General features: G+C 26.1%; 1 protein-coding gene across 2 annotated transcripts in view; it reads left to right on the forward strand.

The window, feature by feature from the left end:
- Positions 1-2381: 2381 nt before the first annotated feature.
- Positions 2382-20200, forward strand: part of Drgx (Dorsal root ganglia homeobox) — an 88124-nt gene continuing 70305 nt past the window's right edge. For both annotated transcript variants that reach the window (XM_016065680.3, XM_016065679.3), the window contains exon 1: positions 2382-2498. The gene's annotated coding sequence lies outside the window, so the exon portion shown is untranslated. The remainder of the gene's footprint in view (positions 2499-20200) is intronic.

Here is a 20200-nt window from a genome sequence, read left to right on the forward strand (position 1 = left end):
ATACTGATTCAAATTTGAATTTATAGGATTTTTAAATTCGAGCATTATTTGTTTATGCGATTATGACACATTTTTACTCAATTTTGAGAAACCCTTTATTTTTTAAAAAAAGTATACACGCTTGTCATTAATTTAACGAGAGCTTTCATAGAAATATTGATCAGAAAATTTACAGAAAATATATGTTTTTCTCGCAAGAAGTTTTAAAAAAATGCTAAATCAAATTTTTTCTAATACATTTATTTCGAATACATATTTGGGTAAAATTTCTCTTTAAAACTAATGTAAAAATATAAGGATAGTTTGCACCGAAATCCAGGTTTATTGAAGTAGTGGTTTTCGAGAAAATTTCTCTCTTGTCTGGAAATTTGCAGTTTTCAGAAAAAAGTCATCAAAAAGATTCCAAGAGTAAAGTTAACGAATAGCATAAAAAGTACTCTATACTTTTATCTACTTTGAAGCATCGTCTGTAGTTTGTCATGAGCAACATTATCGAATACATTTACACTTATTAAAACTCTGCAACAAAATAATAGTTCTTTCCTGTATTCAATTCTTTTCAATATTCTATTTCAATTCTAATTTTTATTTCCATATTATCTTTTGCATTTTATAATATTGCTAATGTCATTAATTTGACCAACATGATAGCAGTTTTAACTATTCAATTAAGAAATCATTTCATTAAATCTTTCATTACTATGCCATGTTAAGGTTATAAGTATTTTTTAAATAAAAAATCTTTCAACTATAAGTAATTACTAACCGTAAGTTAATTACAATGTGCTTTTAATATTTCCAATGTTAAAAATCATATTTTGCAATCGCTTATGTAAGAAATACTTGTAACATTTTTTGACAGCTCTGTTAGAAGGTATAATAAATAATTACAATAAATGGTAACGATCTTTTGAAAAAAAATTGTAGTATTAGATTTCAGAACAATAAGTTCAACGTAAAATAATGCATTATAAAAATAAATTTACACAATTGCAAATTTTCTAAAATAAATAAAGTAAAAAAAATAAAAGAACAGGAAAAAGCTTGAACTTCAAATTCATTAGAAAATGTCTGAAATTAAACATTAAATCTTCTCCAATATGTAAAAATATGAATCTGACTTTTTTAAACACAGGACTTTCTAATTATACTTAACTATATTAGTAAAAATAACTTTCTTATAATAAATAACATTTCTTTTATCAAATGAAATTATTTCATAATATAATCTTTGTTTTAACCATTAACTACCACATTAATTAAAACAAATCTCAGTTTATAAATTTTATAAAGGAAAATGAGGAGCAAAAAATAATCTCATTCGAAACTTAAACTTATCATTTGCTGTTTTTTTATTTTTCATTTTTAAAACTATGTTATTTTATCTATAAACAAACTAACTTAAAATTATTACATCATGCTATTAAAATAATGGTACTAGATGCAGGAAATTAATGAATTTAAATAATTAAAACTGTTAAAATAAACGACCTAGTCTAGTGAATAATGATTATAAATAGAAACGAACTTAAATAATTACTTAAGTGTTCAAACATTAATCAGAATCAATATCGTAAAGTTACGCAAAGAATTTAGGAACTTGCAAATAATAATGAAATAAGTAACCGCAATTATAAAATATGATCCATTAAGATTCGAAGAAGAGCGAAAAAAATATTTTTTTAATGATTTTACTTCCAGGGGAATGAGATTGGATCGGAAATTAAGATCTTATAAGCCCCAAAGTTAACCATTGCTCAAAAAATCGTCATTGGATTACTACGTTTCCTTAATTTTTCAATGTCAAAAATTAAATATAAAAGATTCGAGCAGCGAGTAGCGAAATGTCAAACTTCATCCTCCTCATTTTTTTATTTCACCTCTAATAACTTTACAAAACATTAATCATACATTAAAACGCTATTTCACTTCACTTCCGAATGGAATGACTTTTTTTTTCATTATCGTTTTCATTCTTATTATCCATTCTTTTAGCTCAGCGACGCAATTAGAAAGCCACTACGGTCGCCGCTAACTTCATGAAGATCGACGGGAGAAATATTTATCTCCGTTTTAGTGGACAGAGGTAATCAACAAAATGCCGTTTTCCAAATCGTCGTTTTCTAATTGGAGGAAAGAGCTCCTTAGTTTCTTTTCACACTTATTTGTTTTTATTTTGAACACTTCGTAACATCACTCGTTTATCTCCTCAAATCTGGGCCTCTAACGACTGCATTTAGAATGTTGTTAAGGGCATTCTGCCGCTAGGGAAACGCCTCTCGCATGCTTTTCACCAATAGGAGAATTTAAACTGAGTGATGTCATAAAATGGCCCCGCCTACTGAGAAGTTGGCGGCGGAGTCTTGCGGCTGGCAGGCTCCAGTATCATTGCTGTTTGTGAAGCGAAATAATCCAACGAAAAGTGATTCTTGAAGTGTTACTTGCATGAGGTAATTCTGGACGAATATAATTCATATCTCCAAAAGGCATATAGCAAAGTAAGCAATTATTTTTTCTATTCATCTTACTAAATGTGATTTTGTTCAGAATTGTTTCGGCTAAATTCGATGATTTTTAAAAATCGAACGTTGAGACAAAATTCTGCTTAAAAACTGTTTTATTTTGAAGTTTTTCAAACTTTCAATTTAAGTTTCAATTCTAATTTCATTTTTTAATTTCAACAATGATGAGTGTAAAATGCCTGGTTAATATCGTAAAAGGTTAAAATTCTAGTTGTAAACATAACTTTTTCAGTCTAATTGAAGTTTAAATTTAAATTAGACTAATAAGCACATAGAAAGTTAAAAATTTTTTTAAATTATCTAACTGATTATAATTTTAATTGGAAAGTTAATGCCTAACTCTATGATCTTTTTAAAACAATTATCGAATTAATACAATAAAAAATCATTGTTGCTTACTTAGTAAAACTGTTATGTGTAGTGCTTTTCACACTTTCAGTTCCATGAATTCTATTCTATTCTTACCTATGAATGAATTCTATTCAAAGTTAATTCTAAATTGGTTTAAAATTTTAATACGGTGATAGAAGTCTGAGTAATATCTAATAAAAGTCAAAATTTTGATTATAAAAAAGCATCCCATAAACTTTTTTGGAGTCTGCAAGCATAAATGACAATAAGTTTCATCAATAAGCATTTCCATGCTATACCAATAAGCTTTTTTTTTCTCATTGGTTTAAAACTTTTGTAAGTGTTAATTGATTATTGAAATTATACAAATATTTATTGTTTATGAAGTTTTTCTAAAATATTCTTTACTTAGAAATTCAATTTATTTCAAATTCGATTCAAAAATATATATCTTAGATGATATTTTCTTTCAATTGTCAACTCTTGTGAATAATTTATTCTGATTACTTTATTAAAAATAAATGTTAATTCTCGTGAAAATGTCTACGATTGATTCATTAATGCAATTAAATATTTTAACTATTGATCATTCATCAATATTATTTATTTATAGTTTAATTGTTTTTATTGGTAAGTATCACAGATATCTTATTTAAAGATGATTAAAAAATTTGTTTTGGAAAAAAAAATACTTTGATTCCAAAGTATACTCATAAAAATGTATCGAGGAAACTAAATTCATGTCAAGTCAAACAAGTATGTATTCAATAGGATATCAACAAGATAGTTAAATGACTCTTGAAGATTTTAAAAGAAAAATATTTTACTTGTGAAAAAAAAAAGAAAAAGAACTAAATAATTCACTATTAAAAGAATATAAAAATAGCAGAAGATAAAAGCATTACAGTGAATTATTATTTTTTTTATGTTTGTTATACACTATTGAAATAATAGAGAAACAACAGAATAAAAAACAAAGCTTAAACAGTGCAAGTTTATAAAATCAAAAATAAATAATATCTTATTACGGAAATCTTTCTAAAAATTTGAAGAACTCATTTTGAAATTTACGAAATTGTGCGTAATTTGAACGTTTTATGATCTCCATTTAAACTAAGATTTGTTTTAACTTGGCTGTAATTACTCTAATTAAATTTTTGAATTAGATTACTTCATTTGTATAATTTGTGGAAAATTTTGGTTTCCTTTTATATCAACTTCAGTGCTTCGTATGAATAAAATTAAAAATACTAATTTGAAATAGTTCTTAGGTTCAAACTAACTTGTCTTTACTTAAATATCATAAAAACATTATTGTCAACAAAAATTTACAAATAAAAGAAGAAAAAAAAACAAACAAACAAAAACGAATTTATAATTTGCAATAATAATAACTAAATTGAAAAATTGCAATTTACATTAATTAAATTAAGAAAATAAGAAAATGAATCTTGTTGGAGAAAATTAAACTAAGAGAATTAACCTAATCTTTTTAAGTTAAATGTTTACTTTAAAAAAAGTTCATATAATTATTTTATCTTTTACCTAAAATGACATGAGTACAATTGAATAATTAAAGAGATCAAATTTAATAAGATTTTAGCATCAAAAATTATAATATTTCCAAGTTAAGTTTTTTTTAACCCGTATGTGTCATTTAAATATTAAAGCTGGTAATTAAATAAGTAAAAATTATGATTAATAACAATATATTTGAAAATTAATAATTTATGTCGTATTTCTTTTATTTCAAATTAAGTTTTTGCGAAGTTAAAATTTTCTATCGATGCGAGGAAACAAAAAGGTAAAAAGAATATCCGATAACCATTAACAAATTATTTAAATTTATTGTAAGATACTAAAAGTCTAAAAGAGTAAACAAAGATACATCAAGATGGGGGGAAAAAAGTTAATTTGTTGACTGTCTTAGACCGGCAGTTCCCAATCTTTTTACTGCTACGGAACCCTAAATAATCGAGCATCTTTTTGTGGAACCTCAAATATATAAATGAAAATTTTGGCATGTGTGTACATACTTATCTGAGGAAGACTACCGATTATTTTGATAAATTTAGTGGAAATAATGAATTTTTTTCGATGGTTGTTTTACCAATAAAACTCTTAAAAGTAATAGATTTTATGTCAAACAACTAAAGTCGCAGGGTTGGAGTGGTATATAGTCTAGTTCTGAATTTGTTTTAAGTGTATACCTTTTCTGAAAATGAATAAAATAAGATGAATCCTAGATTTGAAAAGCTCTTAGAGACGTTGAGAATAGTTATCCGAGAAACATAATTCGTTATTCATAAATTTGGTCATTTTATTTTAAATTGAAAAATTCGACGACAAATACTGATGTAGTTTTTTTAAATTTTTTTAAAATAAATTTTGCTGCTTCTTTTTTTTACTGGCATTTTACTTAAATAATTTTATAAGAATAATCATAATATCAAATGAATTATGATTTATTGTTTAATATATAAATGTAATAACAAGTTTCAAAAATCATAACACATTTAAAAAAAATTAAATTCTCGTAATCCTAGGGACCTTTCAGGGAACGTAACCTCTTGGTTCACCATTTAGGGACCGCTGTTTTATAATGCGCTAGAATAAGTAGTGGGAAAATTGTTAGGAGTATTGTTAGCTTTTCCACTAGTGAAGTATACTTGCAGCAAAAACTCATTTACAGATTTTCTACAGTAGAGGAGCTAAACAGCTGGATTATTTGCTTATAGCTTGTTCATTCTCAAATTTTGTTCATTTTCAATTTGTTCATTTTACTTAAAATATGATAACTTCATACAAAAGTTGTTAATTTACATATTTCTTGTTCTGAAAAAAATAACTGCTTGAGTTATGTTCTAAAGTTTTTGATATCGTAATTGATAGTATTTTTTTTAAGGAAATTTAATTTCAAAAGAGCTAAGAAGTAGAAATTGTTTTTCAACTTTTGGCGATTAACTAGTAAAACAGAAGTCTAAAAGTGAAGATTCGTTAGTCAAATAAACGTGCAAAAATATAGGAGATTTTTTAAAGGAATGCTGACTTTTTAACTTTTTAATTTTCATTTGCAGATTAAATACATTTACGGATTTTCAATAATTACAGTAAAGTAACATTACAATAACATTTTACTTGGATTTCTTTTCAATGAATAAATTGATTTTCTTTTTAAAAATTGTAATATTTTATTCATATTTTCGAATGAAATAAATTTTTCTGGTTCTAAAAATATAGTATATAATCTTGAAAGTTTTAAAATCATATTGCTTGCAGTTCATTGTCTTTTTCTTTTTAACACGGAAAATATTTACCACGAATTTTCTAAACAGGTATATTTGTTGGAGATTTATAAGACCAAATTTAAATAAAATGTAAAGTTTAAGATTTATTTTAATTTTTCTTAATATTTTAAATTTTTTTAGGAATTAGTAAATGAATATTCTGCAAATAAAGAAATTAAGAAAAAAACCGATTAAAATCTTAATAAATTATGATGGAAATATTTTTTTATGAACTAGCAAACATTACTTATAACAAAAATTATTTACATAATTAAATACCTTTTTTTAATAAATATGCAAGCAAAACTGTATGGGTCATCTCAATTCTTGTATTTTCTACTCTCCTTTGCTTGTGAATAGCTTTCAACATGGACTGCTGCTAATTTTTTTTAAATCGCAAATTTCTTGAAGGATATATAAAGCGAAACAGTTGATGAGTTGTTGTACGGAAGAGTTCAGTTATGATTTTTTAACTTATTTTGGCTACCGATTACTAAAACTACTATGAACTCATTTATTGGTATTCAAAGCGAGAATTGTCAACCCTAAATGGATGTTCCAGCAAAAGAATACAATTACGCTGCCAAATCTTTAATGTAGCGGTTTTTTTGGATAATAAGGCAAATGGCATGAATGACCTACCCTTTCTCATGACCTTAATCCCCATGAAAACGTAAAGGGTTATCCTCAGTAAGATTGTATATACAAAAAAAAAAAAAAAAAAAAAAAAAAAAAAAAAAAAAAAAAAAGCAGTTTTAGTCTCTGGTGAATTTAAAGACTGCCATCATTGAAACTTGACACAATGTAATGTCATTATTATCTTAGAATTGACAAACGGTATAAAAGATCACATATTTAATGTCATGTAAAAATATTACGGATATTTTGACTGTAATCAGAATAGGCTTTATTTCAATGAGACTCTTTTCTTCTTCTTTTTATTTATTCGACATTTTTTCTTCCAGTCCAGGTATAGCGGGAAGTGAGTAACTCCTTGTGAATACGTGTTTAGTTTTAAACTTTCATAATATATTTGTTTGATTTGTATAGAGGTTTTCCTTGAATCCAGTTATGGCTAAAAATCAAAACGGCTTTATTTAATTGGGATACACTGCAGATGTGATAGAATTTATATTGGATATTTTGATCATAAGTTTAAGTTATCATATTAAAATAATACATACTATTAAAAATAATTAATTATTTGAAGTCCATTAATTTAAAATTAATTTCAAATAGTAATGCAAAAACATATTATAATTTAAAATATAATAAAAATAGATATTTTGTGTATGTATATCAGAATTACTTGAAGTGAATATTGTCGTGTAATTGAAAAAACAAAGTAAGTGCCTCATAATAGATTTCGAAAAAAGTATTCTTTCTATCAACGATTTCTTTCTATTGGTAAGGCTATGGACGGTAAAATAGAATTTCAAAGAACTGATAAAACTGATTAATTATGAGAATGATTTACTTTTGAAAAAAAATCTTTTGCTATAAGTAGCTTGCCATACAAAAATGCAAAATATATAAAAATATAAATTTTTAATTTATTTTGATTACGAAGATTTTTCTATTGCACTGCAGAATGCTTTTATTTTAAAGGGTTTCGTTTTTAAGGTGTTAGAGTATTAAAGAGAAAATTCATGGCAAAATTTGCAAAATTTTTACTGTCGATGAATATTATAATGTCTGACTTAATTGTTTGTTGACATCATATTCCTTATTTGTTTTGTTTAATTCTGTTATTCGTTTGAAAAATTCGTTTAATAACCTATTTATTAATATTCAACATAAATTTTTTAAATGAAAATTAATGAATTTTATGTTATTTTAAACAAATGATTTTTTTATATAGTTAATTTATTTGTGTAACTTAGATAAGTTATAGCTTTTGCATGCATTCGGTTTCATTTGCTTTTAAAAAAAGCAGGGCTTAGAATTAGTTGTTTTTTTCAGTACAATAAAACTTCCCATATCCAAGTCAGGGTCACCGAAAAACTAAATTTTTGGATAGTAAAAAACTTTTAATCGATTTAAATTCTACAATTGCAAATAATAATCTTTCTGTGTGTTCTTCAGTTTGAAATTATCATTTAACTGATCAATTTTTTTAATATCCCATAATAGAAGGAATAACAATTTTTACAATTTTAAATTCAATTTGCAAAGAATTAGCAAAATATTCGTCCAAATTCGTCCAAAAATTTAAGGTTTTTCAAAGGTTTTGATTACCTTACAGGACTTCACACCCTGATTTTGATCCAATTTTCAAACTAAGAAATCTGAAAAAGTTTGCATTAACGCTAAAAAGATAAGTTAACTGTAAGCTAACGGAAACTTACGAGCTTTCAAACATGATTACCCGCTCCCAGTTTAAAAAATTAAGAAATTAAATTAAATATTATCACGTAACTCTTCCATTCCATTATCAAGTTCTTTCTTTTCATTTTCATATTTACAATGAATAGAAAAGGTAGGAAACTGAGAAATTCTCACAAGAAAATTTGTTATTTAAAAGAAGTAGTTAAAAATTAATGTAGTTTACTTTTGAGCAAATTCTAGCATAATATAACAATTCTTCAAAGCTTACTTAATTTTCCTTACATAACATGTATAATTAATATTGATTCCATAATGAAATCGAGCATTTTCATAATGGAAATCAGTATGTTTTTTTACCAAACCCTTCATGAAGAAAAAACATAAAGTAAAATTACCGTACTATATGGTAATGACATTTCCGGTAAAAAAACAAACAAACGATAACATGATTCTGGTTAATAAAACCAAAACAAACCATTTTTAATTCATTCATTTGATAATTTTTCCATTCGTCAGGCAACCGTCTACCAGAAATTCTGGCTTTCAGAATTAAGGGTCATCATAAAAATACAAAACCTGTATATAGTTAAAAATGCCAAACTGAGTAGTAAACTTAACCGAATAAATGGATTTTATGTCACGCTCTAGGATATCATAATAGAAATACTAAATTTTACCACATTTGTCAAAGTTTGTCACATAGTGTAGAAACATATTTTATTATTAATTTTACCTAAATCCTCAAAGTGCTTAGTTTAAAATTACCCAGGTTTTTGCTGTTTACATAGAGCCAGAAAAAAAGTAAATTTTACCATATTCCGACTGTTTTGACCATGCTTTTTTTTTTTTTTTTTTTACTGTGTAAAACAGCTATTACAGTTTTTAGAGTTCAGTAACACAAATATTTATAATAACAGTAAGGTAAGATACTCATAAAAGTCGGTAAAATTGTTTTTGCGAGACAATATAGAGTAAGAATCATTAATATGGGATGTTTATGAATTGGGGGGACCGTAAAGTAATGTCGTTTCGGTGAATTTGATAATTGTTATCAAGATTTTATTTTTAATCAATAATGTATTCACCCTCGTTAGCAACAATCTTTCAGTGTAAGATAGAAAATGAATTTAAATAGATCGAAAAAATAAAAAAATTAGTTTTTAAGACTGGCGAATATTGAATGCACCGAAACGACATTACTTTCCGGTCTCCCTAATACACTAATTTTTAAACTAAAATTACTTCGCAAGTCAGACAGCGTGTTTTACAGAGGGAATTTTAAGATTAATTCGAACTAGGTGTAACAGAACTGAATCGGATTGAAATTATGCTGTATAAAATTATTTAATACGGTTTACAGAGATTCAAAATCTAGAATATTATCATTCTTATTACTCAACTAAAACCACACATACACATTTTAAGGGCAAATTTTTGTTTCAGTAAATGTATAGCGGCATTGAAGTCAACTACCATCTCTCGACAACATGTTTTGAAATGTAAACAATCTACAGACGATATTCAAAGTGTGCTAATATTGGTTTTTTTCGGAATCAAAAATATTTAACGTGTGGTATAAGAGTTTTATATTTATTTATACCCGTTTAATTGTATATAAAAGCTCGATTTGGTATTTACCTGAGGTATTCTTTCACACAATTTCTTCGGTTCTTCAACATCAAATTTGGAAGGATAGTACGTCATAGTTTTTTAAATTGCACTGTAATAATATTAAAATGAACGTCATCAGAAAATTGAGAAAAATAATTGATAAAACAATAGCCATCGGTACATTTTATTTACATAATATTTAAATTAAAGTTTACATGGCACCAAGTTAAAAGTATTGAACTTAAAAATTGCAAATTTTTTAAAAGGGAAAAAAATGACAAAGTGTTAAAAATTATGAGTAATTAATATACAAATATCATGTTTATAAGATTTAAAAAATTATTTTCTAATACATGTAGTTTTTTTTTTTAGAAATTTACAATGATATCGCAATAGTTTTTGGGGAAAAAGCTTATGAGTGCTGTAATATTTAAGAAAAAAAAATTAACAAAATTTTTTAAGCCTTTGTTTTTCTCGAGAATTTTTCCTTTGGTAGGAGGATTACGTGAGAAGTTGTTTTCGAATTTTATTCAACTTGCAGCAAGTTTTCTCAATCCAAAAATTATTTTGAAATATTGTATTTTTATTCAAATTTTTGTTTTGAAGGAAAATACTATGTTTCAAGAATTAGTTCGATAATAATAGTTTATAAATTTTGAGAAAAAATTTAATTACTTTTCTTTTGAGTTGTAAGAATATTATGATTGTTTTTTAAAGTTAAATGGAGAGTAAAAGATGTTTGAAATTATTTTTGTAAATTACTTAATTTTTTTTTAATATCTCGATTGAAAATATATATTATAAGTTTGTTAAGGTTACACTTCTTGATGGTAAAATAAAGTAAATTTAGGTGCATATTTTGATGATAATACTTGTACTAAATTTTATGATTTTAACAAATTACAAACGATTTATAATTTTTTATCTGAATATTGCTTGTCATACACAAACGAAATTTTTTAGATTAGAGTATTCGCGATCGCAACGAACTATAGGGGGCGTTGTTGTATGAGACGCTTACCTGCGATTTCTATATGAATAGTCATTCAGTTACTCTAGAGACGTCGTTAATGCAGCACGTAGCATTGCAACGTTCCTTCTTTAATGTGGCTTATTAAATTTAAAAAAGAAAAATGCTTGATCTTCTTTCTTGTACAACCGAAAACAAAATGGTATCTCTTTTTATTAGAGAAGGAACATCCAAAACACATCGGAAAAATATTTGTACATTAACAGAAAAAAATATGTATATTCTTATAAGAGTTAAAACCTAATGCCCGAGAAATAGTATTACTAAATTTAATGATATAACATGAAAGGCCCATTTAAACTTTACATTCTATAGTTTTAAGAATCATATTAGTTCAAAAATTAAAATGAACAAAAAATATACATAAGCCTCATAACTTTATGAAATTTAATTTTGTAAACAACGTTTTTTGACAACAATTTTTATCAAAAAATTTCAAGTTTCAATAAAAATCATTATTTAGAAACTAAGAAACGTAAAATAAAGAATGCTGACGAAACAAAAACAAAAAAAAAAAACAATTCTTTTTTGTCGCCATTTTTAGTGCTACGAATATTCGTCTTTGGGATTTGCCAAAAACAAAACAAGATGCAATTTTATTTTTTCAGGAGGGAAATATTTTACCGAAAAAACGAAAATGTACCAATTCCCACAACATAAAACTTTATCTTGGTAAACGTACGTTTTGGAAATATTATTTCATTTGGAATCTTATTCATCAGAGTTCATATGGCGATATGATTGTTTTGAATCTATGCTAAACTCTATATCGGCTCATTTTCCACCGAAATCCGATTAACTATTTTGATTTTAAATAAAGTGTTTTATTTTATGAATTGTCGCAAAAATTTTAAGTGTAGATTTGCGGCACTTAGAAACCGCCAAATCTGTAGCGGCGGTGGCGTTAATAAGTAAGTACCGAATTTTTATTCCATACTTTTCTGAATCATATTATTTCAAACATTGGAATATACAAGAAGTATACATAAACACATAATGTTATACCATTTAATTTTTCAAAAGTATTTTGAGAACAATTTTTATCAAAAAATTATAAACTAAAAAACGGAAAATAAAGAATTCTTAGGATAAAAAAAACGATTTTAAGAATTCTTAACATTGAAATAAAAACTTTCATATTGTTTCTTTTTTTATTATTCTTATAGTTCTTAATCAGACGTAAAAAACCATTCTGTAGAGAACCATCATCAAATGAAAAAAAATATTTACAAGCAAATTTTTTATTGTAAAAATCATTGCACTTACCTGATTTATGATTCCCGGAGAATTCCAAAATGATAAGTTCCTTGTTTGAAAACTTTATTCTCAAATAATAGATACATAGTTTATACCTTCATTACTTTTAAATAACATACTACACAGCAAAATTTTATAATTGATATGAATTTGAATATGTATCTAAAAACAGAATAGCTGAATTCTAGTTGAACTTATTCTTTCAAAATTAAAAAAAACTTACCAAGAAAACGATTTAAATTAATTAAGAATCAGCACAAATGGCGCTATTTCAAGTAACTTGGATAATTTTTTATTGTTGTTTTCCGAATTATATGGATACAGAAATATATACTATTCTATAACGAAGAAGAATATGCTATAACTATTACAATTCTGTATGTTCTGAATTCATATTTATTCACTGGAATGACGAAAGCAATGTTGACTTCACTTTAATTCGTAATGAATTGAAGACAGAAGAAATGCATTTTACCTTAATACACACATCTGTAACAGTATCCGAAATCGGAAGTCATCAGTTGCAAGTTTGTTGATAATAGAAATTAAAAATTATTGAGGAATTTTTCTTCAAATGTTTGGCGTGTTCTGTTCCTGAAAGATTTACTAATATTTTGGAGATTTTTTTCAAGTTCTTCGGCCTTTTCCTTTGTTTCTTATTTGCTGCTAAAAAATGGCGTCTGATTCAGTCAATGACTTTGATGGAACTAAATGAAAACGTGATAAATTAATGTCCGATATTTACAGGCTCCCGCTAGACGGCGTACTCGAGCGTTGCGATCGCGAATTATAATAAATTAAAAAAATATTCCTTTTGTTAACCATCCATGCTTTGTTTTTATTGAAATTTCAATTTTAAATAAAGAGATTTACATAAGCAGCATGCAAGGGAAGTAGTTTTAACATTTTCTTTTGAAATAGAAAATGAGAGCTCAAAGTTTGACTACTAACTTAACAGTAGAAAGCGATGGGACTATTTTATAAACCAATAGATCCTATATACATTTTAAAAATTCCGAATCAAAATCAATAAAAATGTCATGGTAGCCTGACTGCATCATTCGTAAAATTAATTTTTACTGTAAAATATTATACCGTAATTTTTACAGTAATATTAATTTAATTACAGTGGTTTTAGAGTAAATATTACTGTAAAAATTACGCTACTTAAGATTTTTCGTTCCGTAAAATTTACGATAAAATGGAATTTTATAGTAAAACGTAATAGCATCCTGAAAGTCAATACTTCTAACCGTAATTTGTTCTGGAATGTTTTACAGCACACCAAATATTTAATAGTCATTTTTTAGAAAAGAATTTCATTAATTATCTGATTTAAGATATTTTTTATTCTATGGTACTTAAACAATTTTAGATTTGCCCGTGAGTGACTTTCTGGATTTATTATTAATACATAATCAATCGAAACTGAAAATTTGAAACAAATATTTTAAATTTTAGCATTCAATCCATGTCCAATAGACAAATTAGATTCTTCTATAATGTCTGAAATACAAAAAAAAAAAAAAAAAAAATATCGTTTGCTAGCACTATTTCGTTACGTGCAAGCACAATAGAAACAAAATGTTACTATAGAGTATTTTATCTTACATTTTCAATTCTAAGCTTACGTTTTAGGTTTTATAATTTGAATTTTTCAGCAAAATGTTTTTATTTTACTTTAGAGCAACGTTTTCTAACCTTGAGACAAATTCTCAAGGTCTTGAATGCTCATTTCGAATAAACTTTTTCAATATTTGTTTAAATCTCTCGTAGAATTTCAATAAAGAGACATTTCTTTATTTTTTATACCAAAGAAAATACTAGTCCATATTCTACTATGGAAAAATTTTGAAGTAGATTTTATTGTTTTCCTGTTTCTGTGAAAAGTCTTCGAGTGTTTATTTTAAAATAGTGTTTAATATGCTCTAGATAATTCTTTATTAGTTAAAGCCGAAAATATCTTTATTCCTTAACTGCTATAATACTGGTTTTTATAACAGGAATGTATAAACTTTAGATTTCAGATGTCTAAGAGAAATAAGAAGTTTGCAAACTAATGTTACGAAATTACACCAAAAATACTTTTAAATTTTTTAAGTAATATAATTACGTTCATGAAATTGAGGGAAAACACATTCTGAAGGCAAATGATTTTATAAGTTACGAAATTTTAGAATCATTTACTTATTATTAATTGCAAGCACTATTAAAAAAATTTATGTTTACTTCAAAATTTTTGTTTCAAAATAATATTAACAATAACGATGGTCCGTAATTTTAATAATTTTTATGTAGTTTTTGTAAAAATCTAAATGTGTCAATACATTTAAAAAATGGAGATTGTACTCATTTTCAAAAGCATACCAAAATTTGCATAATATACAAATTATTTATAACGTTTGATTATCGTGTTATAAAAACTAAGTCTTCATATTTTTTTTATAAAAATTGAAAAGGAAAAACTGATTTCGAAAATTGTTGTGTTTTGGAATCACTTGTTTAAAATAATATTGTATTAAAAATGTGCATTTAGATTTTTTTTTATCGGTATAAATATTTAAACGTACTGAACACAATTATTTAACAACAATGAAGTTTTTAATCCTCCCTATACTCTCCATACCTTAACTTCAAAATTAAAAACTGATGTTATTTTATCAGCCAATAATATTGCATAAGAGACTTTTAACTTGAAAAAATTTGGGTACATGCTCTGTTATTATTTTATTTTTTATAAAGCTCTCCATAGGTTTAAAATTATTTTATTTATCGCCGGGCAAGGCAGTAGTTATGAATAAGTTAATCATAAAAAGAACATAAAAATACTTTAAATTAATATAATAAGAAATAATTAATAACATATTTAACTTTAAATTAATATTATGTACATCAAAATTGCTCGATGGCGAAAAGAAAAAGAAGAAAATCTGCATCGAAAAGAATGAAATACTAGATTATCCAAAATTATCATCTGATTTTTTTTTATTTATTTGATCTTGTTGTACTGCTTTTTCATAAATGATTATGACAGCATAATTTTTTAAGACTCTAATAACTTTTTAATCGTGATTATGGTTTGAAGTAGATTTTGTCTAAAAGTGTGCGGGCAAGGAAAATCCAGAACAACACCTATTTTCTCTTTGGATAATGATGTAGCAATTGTTGAGGTTGGGGTAAGAAGCGAGCAAGGGGAAGAATGTCCCTGTAAAATATAAAGAATTACACTACTTCATCTTGACTCGAAAGAATATAAGCTTTCCCCCCTCTTAATCTTTAAAACTTCCGTTTATTTCAATAGCGTTTTCTATTTTTCGTGACTACTAAAAATCAATCCAAAAACTGTTTCATTTTATCATAAGTTAACCTTAACTTTTCCCATTAATGGGTTATTGTAGTGTAATGGGAGTAGCAGCTGTCTTAATTGACTCTTCATCACTGAAACCCCATTAGTATTCCTCTAAGGTGCCGGCTTTTGATAGGGGTGGACGTTACAATCATAATAGATTTTCTTCCTATTTCGTAAAACACCAAAAAAAGGGAAGTTATAAAATACATGTTAACAATTGTGTCGACGTTTCTGTTTTATGAGATACTTATTCTAAAGTTTTATTATAATTTTATACCTTATTTTCTTCTCTGCATTTATTATTATTTTTTATTTTATTAGTGCCAAAGTATTGAAATGTAAAATTAAGTGAATAAGATTTAATGAAATTAAGTTAATTAAATCACTTAAGTCTAAATTTTAAACACTTAAAAGAATGTCACTTTTGCTGAACTTTTCATTTTTATTTAAAAATAGTCATCATTAATTATTTTTTTCTCATTTCTTTATTAAATTTCAATTAAATTTCATTGAAATATTAATTACTTTTGAAGCTCTTAGTAAGGTTTTACAGGATTTCGTGAACTTATTATCTAATTTGCAAACAATTGTTTGCGAATTAGATTCAGGTTTTCAAATTAAGTTGAAACGCAGATAAGTCAATTTGATTCTCCTAGTTTAATAAACTTTTTATATTTAGTTGATACTATTTTCGTATCTTTGAAAGCAAATTTAAAATGAACAAGCATGAAACATATTTTTAGAGGATAGTAAAAGTTACATTATGTATGATTTTATCTTAGAAATAATAAAAGGATTTTTAACTACATGTACGATAATTGAGGGTGGTTTGGGGAAAAAAAAAGGTTGAAAGTGAACGGGCACTGACAGTGCACTGTGATAAATGTGAGGCAAAACATATATTCAACAGCATATTCTGACGAAAACCGTGCTCATTTTTGTTTGCAGATTAAGTATTTATTATTGAATTATATATTTTTTTGCAGATTGAATTTGTGTTATTTGCTAGCGTTGAGGTTTAAAACTTGCACTTGTTACATACTAATTATTTGTCAAATGTGTTTAGATTAAATCTGAAATTCACGGATACTTTAATAGTTAGTATCCTAGAGATGAACTTCCAGAATAGGAATAGGACTTTTTAAAAGATGAAATGAAATAAATAAATAATTAGTTTTACTACTTGAAACAGAAAGTGAAAATGAAAAACTAAAAGATTTTTGTTTCTTATTTATTTTTTTATTTTATTTTTATTATTTTTTTATCAACTGTAATATCCGACAACAAAGAAAAGAAAAGAAAAACTTTTTTTTGCTATTGAACATTTATTCAGAATTAATTTAAAGACTTAGTATAATTAGCCGTTACTGATTAATTTAAAGTTTCAATCAACATTGACAGCTTTTTATGCAACAGTATTTAAAAAAGAACCGATGAAAAACAAAGTGTTACGCCTCATGTTACTCTAAAAAATTTGTTCAAACTTTCAATCTTCAGAAAACATATTGAGGAATTTTTGTCATTTTCGATGTTTTAAAGACTTTTTTAAGAATTCAGAACGGTAAATGGCCTTGATTAATGTTGAACTAAAAATAAGTCTTACTGTCGAGCTCAGGGAACAAATAAAAATGTTTGTTTTCAAAAAATAGATAAGTAGCCTAAATTTCTCGAATCATAACATCGTTCAAATTTGCTGTAACTTAACATGGTGCTAAGGTGGATCACCTTATCACACATCTTAAACTTAATTACTCAATACTAAGGTTCAATTTTAACAGAAACTTGCTTCAATATAACACTGTGTTAAGGTTTCAGCAAATTTACACATTATAGGCCAGGGTTCAGATATTATATTTCCATTTGAACGGAAACTTTGCTTCAATTTAAAACTTTATTAAGATTTAATCAAATTTTTACAGTATTATAGTTTAAGGCGCACATATTATGGCTCCAATTGAACTAAAATCTGTTTCAATTTAACACTTCGTTAGGGTTTTAGCAAATTTACTCAATATTATAGTTCAAGGCGCAAATATTGTTCAACGTAGAACCCATTTTTCTAAGAGACTACATGCTTTGTTAAAATTTCTGTTTTGTAACGTAGTGTTTAAATTTTGATAGTGATGTAATACGTATTTCCGCACTTACTTAAAATATATTTTCTGACAAAAATGATGAAAGTATTATGGTTCTTCTTTTGAATAAATTAATTCCAATTTTAGCGAAGATTCGTGATATAATCTCATAAGAATTTTCGGAAGTAGTATTTTGCGGACACTTATCGCAATACTTCACTCTTTCCTTTCTTAGGTTTGAGTGGTCGCAGTCAGTGATTCATTGAGGAAGTGACGACAAATATCCCCTTGACACGGTTGCCAGTTCTCTCGCCTAAAAGATACACAAATCGGGTTAGTTGCCATTTCACGCGTCTGAAAATTATTGTTGCACAAAACTAATTCATTTAATGCGTGTAAATATATTTTCGGCTCTGTATAATTGGCTCTGGCCGCAAATGACAGCTATAAATTGAGTCAAGCATATTGTTAGATTATTTAATGGCTACTTTGCTTTACAGGATGCTAATAAATTTTTTGAATGTTGATACATTGTTGTAAATGAGATGCGTTTCATGAAAACTATTATTGTAACGTGTTTTATGATGTGAATAAATATACTGTGACGTGAATTCTAAAATGATTTACTTGCAGTAGAATGTAATTTATTCCGCAACTAATGTGTTCTGCATAGTTAGTTGATTGACGCCATTATACTTTGTTATATATATTTAAAATTCCGATGTATCTACATGCATTATAAGATATATCTTTTTACTAAATTGTATCCATTAATCATAGTTTTTGTTACTAAAATTATTATAAATTTGAGTTGTATTAAACAATAAAAAATATGGATAATACTTTACAGAACGCTCGTAGTTCTTTCTCTACAGATAAATTAATGCCGCAATTAAAGTAAACTAAATTCAGTGTCGCAACAGCTTATAGATAAATTAAAATATAAAGTACCAAAGCTAAAAAAATATACTTTTCGATTAGCGGGGAGCAAGGAAATTCAAATACTTCTTTAAAAAAACCTATTTCACTTTTTTTATTTTATTTAATTTTTTAACGTTCATTTTTTCAGCGTTTAAAGAAATAAATAAAATAAAAAAAATATTAAGAATAAAAAATACTAAAAAATAAAAATAAAAATTTATGGATGTTTGCAGTTTTTTCGATTTTTTCCTTGCTCCCAGTTAATCGAAAAGTAGCAAAGAAGAAATGGATTGGATATAAGATATGCTAAAATAATATTCTGCATTAATAGTTTCAATATTGATCACTCATGGTTGAATGATAACAATGATTAAATGGGGAAAATGTGTGTCACTCTTATATCCAGGTTTAAATAGTTCTTAAACATTCAGTACTTAATAAACAAATGCAAAAAATGAATTGAAGTAGTAAATGAAGAATATATTGTACCGAGTGATAAAATTGAAGATTCAATTATTATAAAAATTACATTTATTTAAATATCAATCAAGATTATTACCATTTCTAAATCAAATCAGACACTAACCATTCATTCAGACGATTTTCATACGATGACATCTGAAATAGTTGAACAGAAGGAAATTCTTTAATAGATGATATAATTCAAACTTCTTTACTTCCTTACCCTCTAAAGAGTAGGCCATATTTCTAAACGAAAACTAGATCTTATATTTCCCGAGACGGGTTTTCTACATATTTCCCCAAATATTCGGCCTGAATTGGGTATAATATAGCCTACGTCACAGGTTGTGTTGTTCCTACTAAATTTAACCCATGAACGGCATTTTCTGCGAGCCTAACTTCAAGCCACAAATAAACAAACGAAGTGTTCGATCGTTTAAATAGCTGCTCGCCAGATTTTATTGCATTATAAAGAAAAGTTATTGAAACTAAATACAACTAAATAAACAACAACAACTAAAACAAATAACAACAACTACTAATAACAATAACTAAATAAACAACAACTAAATTCCATTCGTTTAGCATTGCGTCATATGTTGTTCCTACTAAATCGAAGTAGTTGTGTTTTTTTCATATTATACCCAATTAGTCAACTCAAAAATAGTTCCAAAATTACCGTCTGCTTTTTTAATCGATCTTGTTGTAGTTCTTTTTATTATTGCTTATGTTAACCTGGTCTTTATAGACTCTAATAGCATAAATAAATTTAAAAAAAGGAAAGTAAAATTTAACTAAGTAAACAGATGAATGAAAAATACACGATATTTCTCAATAAAAATTATGTCCTACACTTCCCGTTTCGGATTTTCCACACTTCTTCATAAAAACTCAGACTGAATTAGTCAGTTCCAAAAATGTCGTCTGCTTTTTTAATCCATCTTGTACTGCTTTTTATTGTTGCTTAAGTTATCCTGATTTTTTTTTATACTTGTATAGTATAAAGA

Source organism: Parasteatoda tepidariorum, chromosome 4 (assembly GCF_982258835.1).
Source record: "Parasteatoda tepidariorum strain Cologne lab strain chromosome 4, Ptep-v5.0, whole genome shotgun sequence".
In the NCBI taxonomy this organism is placed as follows: domain Eukaryota; kingdom Metazoa; phylum Arthropoda; class Arachnida; order Araneae; family Theridiidae; genus Parasteatoda; species Parasteatoda tepidariorum.